The sequence below is a fragment of the Ricinus communis genome, chromosome 7 (assembly GCF_019578655.1).
Source record: "Ricinus communis isolate WT05 ecotype wild-type chromosome 7, ASM1957865v1, whole genome shotgun sequence".
NCBI classification, from domain to species: Eukaryota; Viridiplantae; Streptophyta; class Magnoliopsida; order Malpighiales; family Euphorbiaceae; genus Ricinus; species Ricinus communis.
In genome coordinates, this window is record NC_063262.1 from 12,449,424 (window position 1) to 12,456,935 (window position 7,512).

General features: G+C 33.5%; 1 long non-coding RNA gene across 1 annotated transcript; it reads right to left on the minus strand.

The window, feature by feature from the left end:
* Nucleotides 1-703: 703 nt before the first annotated feature.
* On the minus strand, nucleotides 704-1,564 carry LOC125370546. Its single transcript, XR_007216586.1, has 2 exons — nucleotides 1,104-1,564; nucleotides 704-933 (listed from the first exon to the last, which is right to left on the minus strand). It is a non-coding gene; the product is annotated as an uncharacterized LOC125370546 (long non-coding RNA).
* Nucleotides 1,565-7,512: the final 5,948 nt, after the last annotated feature.

Sequence of the window (7,512 nt, forward strand, 5' to 3'; positions counted from 1 at the left end):
AATTAATAAATAAATATTTTAAAAATAACTTTTATATTAAAAATTGAAAATATTATAAATAATTATAAAAATATTAAAAAGTATATTATATTTATTTTTTAAAATATTATAAATAAATAAAATTTTATCTATAAACTCTATTTATATCATTATTTATAATCAATAATTACAATGATTATGCAATCGACAGATTAACGACTAGTATATATTAAATTTTAAGACATAATACTTTTTAAAATGTAATATTATTTTTTATACAAAATTTTTATTTTAATATGTATACTTAATTTTGATATATGAGATTCAAACTTATGTATAATTTTATAAACTTTTTATTAATTTATTAGTTGATAAGTTACATTCTTAATTAAACAAAGATTTTAATCCTAAAAGACAATGTTTTAATTATATTCTTAATATTATATTAAATAAAAAATTAATTTTCTAATTAATTAATCACTCTAATTCTAGAAAAATTATATTCTAAATTATAATTTTAATAAACTGAGTTATTTTTCAATTATATAATAAATTTTAATTTTAAATGATAATAATATCCATTATATTTGTCACGACTCGATCTGTGGGCCCGTGATGGCACTATGGAATAGGTAGGTTTAATGCCATTAAAACCTATAGTAAGCCTAATTAATAAAAAATTCAAATATACATACATATATATACTATTAAAACAACACAACACTTCATTCACAAATTTACACATAATTAGATTAATACTCCAGCTGGATACTAGCAAACATTCTATAACTTGTTACAAACTAAATTCAAATATAATATGCTAGGTACACTATTGCGAAGAGTCTACAATTTTAAATAGTTTCAAAATGCAAAAGTAGAAATTAATTACAATAGGTCCGAAGGAGAATGAAGCCAGGCTGTCAAAAGAAAGACGATGGAAAACCTAGCTGTCACCTGAAAAAATTAAAATTAAAATTGTCAGCCTCGAGAGTGAATTAAAATCATATAATCCTATAATAAACACAGCCTTCACAATAAAATATTTATTTAATCAGAATAATATTAAAATATGTATCATGCCATGATCCAGAAAAATACAATTTAAAAGTTTATGGGATGAGTACCTCAGGAAAATCCTAACTCTAATACTAGCAGCCTTTCGACTCTCTTACACCAATAGGACTAGCGTCCAGAGAGTAAAGCTCAACTAAGGTCTTTAAATCCGGTCTGGTCACTTGATTTCCAATAAAGCCGGCGCCCAGAGAGCAACGCTCGACCATGGAACTTTCCTCCGGCAATCAAATGTTTACAGCTCAAAAAGTTATACTCGACCAAGGCAAATAAAAAAAAAATAATCTTTTACTACATGTCTCTGATTAATACCGGTACGCACATGGTTCTGATACAACCCATCAGGTGGCATATTCTACTGCTGCCTCATCCTGAAATTACAGTTATAGCAGATATGAAAATTATATGTAATAATAATAATAATAAAAAATAAAAAATAAAGATAATAGCCAATAATAATAATAATAATAATAATAATAATAATAATAATAAATGATAAAGGATATCGAGAATAACGAAAATAAAATCTATAATAATGATACTTCTAGTATTCGTAATAATTATTAATCAAATAAAATTAATGCTAATAATACTAATAATAATCATAGTACTTATAAACCCATAACATTGCATTTAATTTAAACATGATACAATTGTAGTTGACTATATGACTTTAACTCACTGTTTTGTCGCGCTCTGCGGTTTGCCCCTATGCCTCGGGTGGAGCTGGCTGGACATACGGATTATCTATTAACGAAAATAACTCAGTTAATAAGATATTCTTAATTTTTCCTAGGTCTAGACTCCTAGATTAGACTGCCTAAAAAATTCTGACTCGAAAATTTACCAAAAGTTTGGTAAAATCTCCCCTAAAGTATGGACATTTACCCCCCTATAAAATGGATTCAGAACCTGCTAGAAATACTTCAAATATTCCGTAATTATTTAACTAGAGTTGGGCTACCAAAACTGTATTATTTTTCTCCGACTTCGTAACATATCACAGATCACAATTAATTATAGACAGTTCATCATTAATATTTATTCCACAACCAACCCACAAAATTTTTATGGTATTTAAACTAATCAAACACAACCACATCTACCACAAAACAAAACAATAATTAATCATACTAATTAATTTAAAATATTTATATCTAAGTTATAATTAATTAAATATAATTAAATTAAATTATTTATAATTAATAGAAATAATATTCTCTAAAATTATAAAATAATTTTTAAGGTCCAAACAAAATTATATCGAGTCGAAAATCTAAAATTCCGCGTGTCCAGAAAACACTGGAGTCCGAAAGTCGTTACCATTAATGGTATTAGATTTCAAATTTGGAAGCGCCTACACGAAGTTTGAGTTACGGGGAGTCCGAAAATGCAACTGCTTTTTCCAGAAACTCACCGGAAACCACCCGATCGAGAGCGAAAAGTTTCATCTCCAGTGAGGTTGCACATTGCTGCCGACGAGGGAAAAGTGGCTGGAGAGCTCGACTCGGGGGTTTTCGATGACGGGGAGCTTGTTTCTGGCGTCGAGCAAGCGAAAGGACAACGATACGAGGCTGTTTCGGCGGCGTTAGCTCCCCGCTCCAAGTTCGATGTCGGCAGCAAGGGAGAAAAAGGAGGAGGCAATGCCAGCGAGGGAGGGGAAGAAAAAGAAGAAGTTGCCAGCAGTTGGAGGAGGTGGCAGGCCACGGAAAAAAGAAGGGAGGCGAGGGAGGAGAGGGAGGTGATGGGGCCGGGGGGAAGAGAAAAGGGAGGAGGAAGAAGAAAAAGGGAGAGCAAAAAACAGTTTTTGTAACACCCGAAATTTTTTTATATATTTAATAATGAGTTTTTATTTAAGTTAATTTTAGCTTCATTATTATTGGGTTTAATTTGAAATGATTTAATGAAAAATTTAATATTAATCAAATAAATGAGTTATTTTCTATACCCAATTAGTTTGAAATTTTAAGAAATTATTCAAGTAAAATTATATATTGAAAAATTTTGGAAGCAATTATAAAGGATGTTTTTATAAAAGAATTTTGAGAAAATTAGTATTATAATTGATTAGTAGTATTAAATTTTAAGTTGGAAATTTATTATTTAATTTAATTGTGTGTTAGGACTAAATTGGAAATTTATTTTGGAATAAGGATTGAAAGTATAATGTTATTTTTATGGGGTTTTAATGGAAATTTGTGAGTTTGGTATTTTCGTAAATAAATATGTCGGTCAGGGGTATTTTTGTAATTGTGTATTTTCAGTAATTCGGATTTGGCCCAATTTAATTAGTTAAGGGCTTAATTGAAAGGCTAAAGAGAAGTTTGGGGGTCAAATTGGAATTCTGCAGGATGGAATTGTAAGTAATTAAGAAAGTTGAGTGACCAAGTTGTAATAAGGAAAAGTTCGGGGGCCTAATGTCGATATTGAAGAAATAGAATCGAGGAGAGAAAGGAGATCGAGAGAGAGTGAGGCGATGGCGAAGAAGAAGGGAGGAAGGCGGGCGTCGGCGGGTGTGAAGACTCCGGGGCGGAGGGAGCGTCTTGTTGTAGGCAATGGCTGGCAAGCGGCAATAACTCCAGTGAAGCGTGAGGCAGAAATCGCGCGGTGGCAGGCGTGTTTAGGCCCGTTTCGGCGTTGTTGCCGGCCAGAGTTGGGTGGCGATCGGCTCCTCTCGGCGAGAGCTTTCTTTAGCGGCGGACGCTGTGGTGACCGGAGACGGAAGATCCGGTGGAGAGAGATAATGGTGGCAGCCGGCGTTTTTGGGCTTTTCCAGCGAGCTCCGGCGGAGGATGGATGATCGGAGGACATATCCCGACTCTCCTCTGCTCAAGCTTCGCGATGGCACTGGTTTCGTGGCGATCGGGCTTCGTTTGCGAATCGACGGTCGAGATCGTCCGCAAATCTCTTCGGATGATCGGGTGTCAGATCGGAAAATCGGAAGCGGGGATCGTCATCAGCGCGTCGTTGTGAGTCCGATGGTGTGTTCGGATCATTGATCGGACTCCGGCGGCTGGAGGCGTGTCGACCGAGCGACCGAGCGTCTCGGTAATTTTCTTTGGCCCGTTAATTTTAGAAATTCTTGGTTTAATTATGTCTATTGGGTTATATTGAGTACTTGATGATTTTTGTGAGTCAAAAATAATTGTCTGTCAGTTGCCTGCCTTGTATTTTGTGCTGTGTGGCGGAGTCGGGAAATAGTGAAGTTTGGGACCCGACTCCCGTTGTTTAAATTATTGGATATTTAGAGTGTGTTTCTGGCAGGTCTTGGACCCGTTTTTACGGGAGGTAATGTTCGTGTTGTAGGGGAGGTTCTGCCGAATTTTCGGTAGTTCCCGAGTCGAGATTCTTAGATAGTCAGTCCTAGGAGTCTAGACCTAGGATTAATGATCGATTGTTTCAGTATTTTGATAAATTGTTTTCCGTGATTAGATGATCTGTCTGTTCGGCTCGCTCCAACCGAGGCACCGGAGCAGAGCTAGGAGGTCGCCAATCCTGTGAGTTAAAGTCATTTAATCTTTGCGCTATTGCTAGTCTGATTTTAATATGTTATTTAGAATTTGTGCTTAATATGATTATTAGTATCGCAAAATAAATGATTTCACTTGATTATTAATATTTGAAATAATATAAATATTATTATTAGTAATGTTATAATAATACAGATATTATTATTCTGTCGACACGAATTGCACGTTGTCTTATCCTAAATTTTTAATCTTTATTTCGATAAGTGTTGAATGATTTCTTTAGACAATGATATTTATTAAATCACGGTGATTGCGATTTGGGAAATGTGGCTTGTAGAACATGCGGCTTTAACGATCATGGATATAAGATTATTATGGATTATGCCTTACGATCGAGCATTGCTCTGCGAGTTCGATTGATGCGGAGTTAAGGTCCCCGATCGAGCGATGCTCTCCGGAAGCCGGCTTATTTGGAATTCAAGTGTTCAGGCTGGAGGTAAGGACCCTGATCGAGCTTGCTCTCTGGGCGCCAGTCTTATTGGATTAAGAGAGCCAAAATGGCTGTTAGATTTTGGGGTTTAGGGTTCTACCGAGCCACTCGTCCCGTAAAAGTAAAAATATATTTTTATTTATACATTTATTTATTTATTATGGTATGATTATAATATGGATTGTATTTACGTGCATGGTTGATATTTTGATTCGAATAATTAATATTTTATGTGAAGGAAATAGTAGGGTATGATTATAGTATGGTTTGATATACTGATTTGAATAATCTATGTTTTCCGAGGAAGAAGCAATAGTCTCTAGATTATTTGATTTTAACTCACTCTAGACCGAGTCTCCATTTATGTTTTTTTCGGATTCGTATTTAGTTCTCCGCTGACTCTTATTCAAGAACTGACTCCTTCATCATCGGGTGATGTATTTGATTTGGTATGTAAATTGGTAAATCTTAGATTCTCCGCAGTAGTAATAGTAAATGTATCAGTTGTAAATTTTCTGAGCTTCAGGTCTCGCCTAGTTTTTCTGGCAGACCGAAGTATTTATGTAGAATGTAGCTATTAAGATAATTTATGGTTTTAATAATATTAATTTGAGATGAGATTTGTTTAAATCAGTGAGTGTCATGCTTACTACGGGTTTCGGTGGCCTTAAGCCTACCCATTCCCTAGTGCCGGTCACGGGCCCACGGGTGGGGTCGTGACAGTTTTCTTCCCTTTTTTTTACTTACTTATTTATTTATGATTATTTTTATTTTATTTTAGGGTATTATAATATTTATAGTATTAATTTTTATAATACTAAAATTTATTAATAAATATTTTTAAGATAAATTTTATATTATTGCACCAATAAAAATTTAAAATATTAAATTCTTAAAAATACTTAAGAAATATTCAATTTATCTTTATTCTTAAGATATTATAAATAATAATAAAATATTAAAAGTTTATCAAAAAAGATTCTATTGATTCAATTTTTATTATTTTTTATAATCAAAATAATAATAACAGCCATGAAATGTGCAAGTAAGAGAACTAGTATTACTTAAATTAAAATATTTGAGTATATTATTAATTATTCAATACAAAAAATTTAAAATATTTGTACATATGTGTCATTTTTATATTAGCATATAAATAATAGAAATGATAAAATGACAACCGTAAATGAATGTATGTTTTATAGATTCTCGTACATTATATAATATATATATATATAACAAATTAATGAATTTTTAGTATCTTATAATTTAATTAATGAATTTTTAGTATGTTATAAATTAAGTAAATTTTGGCATTTCATTATGGGAAATACATAGTTGATTATGAACCAAATTATCAAGCTATTTGTATTATCATTAGAAGGACTTACTGTGAACTGGTATCATGGTCTAGAAAAATCCATCAGAGTTGAATGATGCGATTTGTGTAATTATTTTATTAAACAATATGACTATAATACTTCGTTGGAAGTCTCGATTAGAGATCTTGAATCTACTAAGCAGAAGCCGAATGACTTATTCGATTTCTTAATTAAGTGGAGAAATAAGGTTGGGTTGATAAAGAATAAGCCTTCTGAAAAGGACCAAGTCCGTATGGTGATCCGAAATATTATTTTCGGTTGGGTTGAAAGGCTTCAGATGATGAATTTGAAGACTTTCATAGACTTATATGATAATGGCCTTCAGGTCGAAGAAATCGAGAATGATAAAAGAAAGATTGTGCAACCCTGCAGAAGGCCAAATTATCAGGCTGGAGGGAGCAAGACTCTAGATTTGAATATTTTCCAACAACCAAGAAAGTTCTCCAACTTCAGGCAACCTCTCCCAAAGATTTTTGTGAGGTTAGCATAGAATTGCATGCTCCAACCAACCATCCTTAAAAACCCACCTCATCCAAAAGCACCTGGTTACAAACCCAATGCCTAGTACTAATTCCACCAAGTACCTAGCTACCATACAGAAAACTACATCCACCTGAAATATGAAATTCAAGACTTCATTGATGTCGAAAATTGATCAACCCAGACTATCCTAGTACTAGGAGGAATCCTCTGCCAAACTATAATATCACGCCTCCACCAAATCAAGTGTCTATGATCACCCCTGACTTCAACGAAGATGAGGCCATAAATTCGACATACCTTAGTTTAAGCTAGAACTAGAAACCAAACTAGATAGTCCATAAAGAACCTTCACCAAGCTGGAGGCACCACTATCCATGGTGTTCCATCACTTAAAATGGAGTGGGAAAATTAAACCTCAATCGCCAAGGAACTCTCATAAACCTCACAATGTTCAATATTATAAGTATCATTAGACCTTTGAGCATGTGACGAACCAGTGCAATTGTCTCAAGCACAAGATTCCGGACTTGATTAACTATAGAGAATGACAAGTTAAGCAACTTCCTCGGTATGAATGTGAAGACCTATTGAGAAGCCTTCAGGCAAATTCGATTTCAAGGTCCGGCTATTCAAAGCC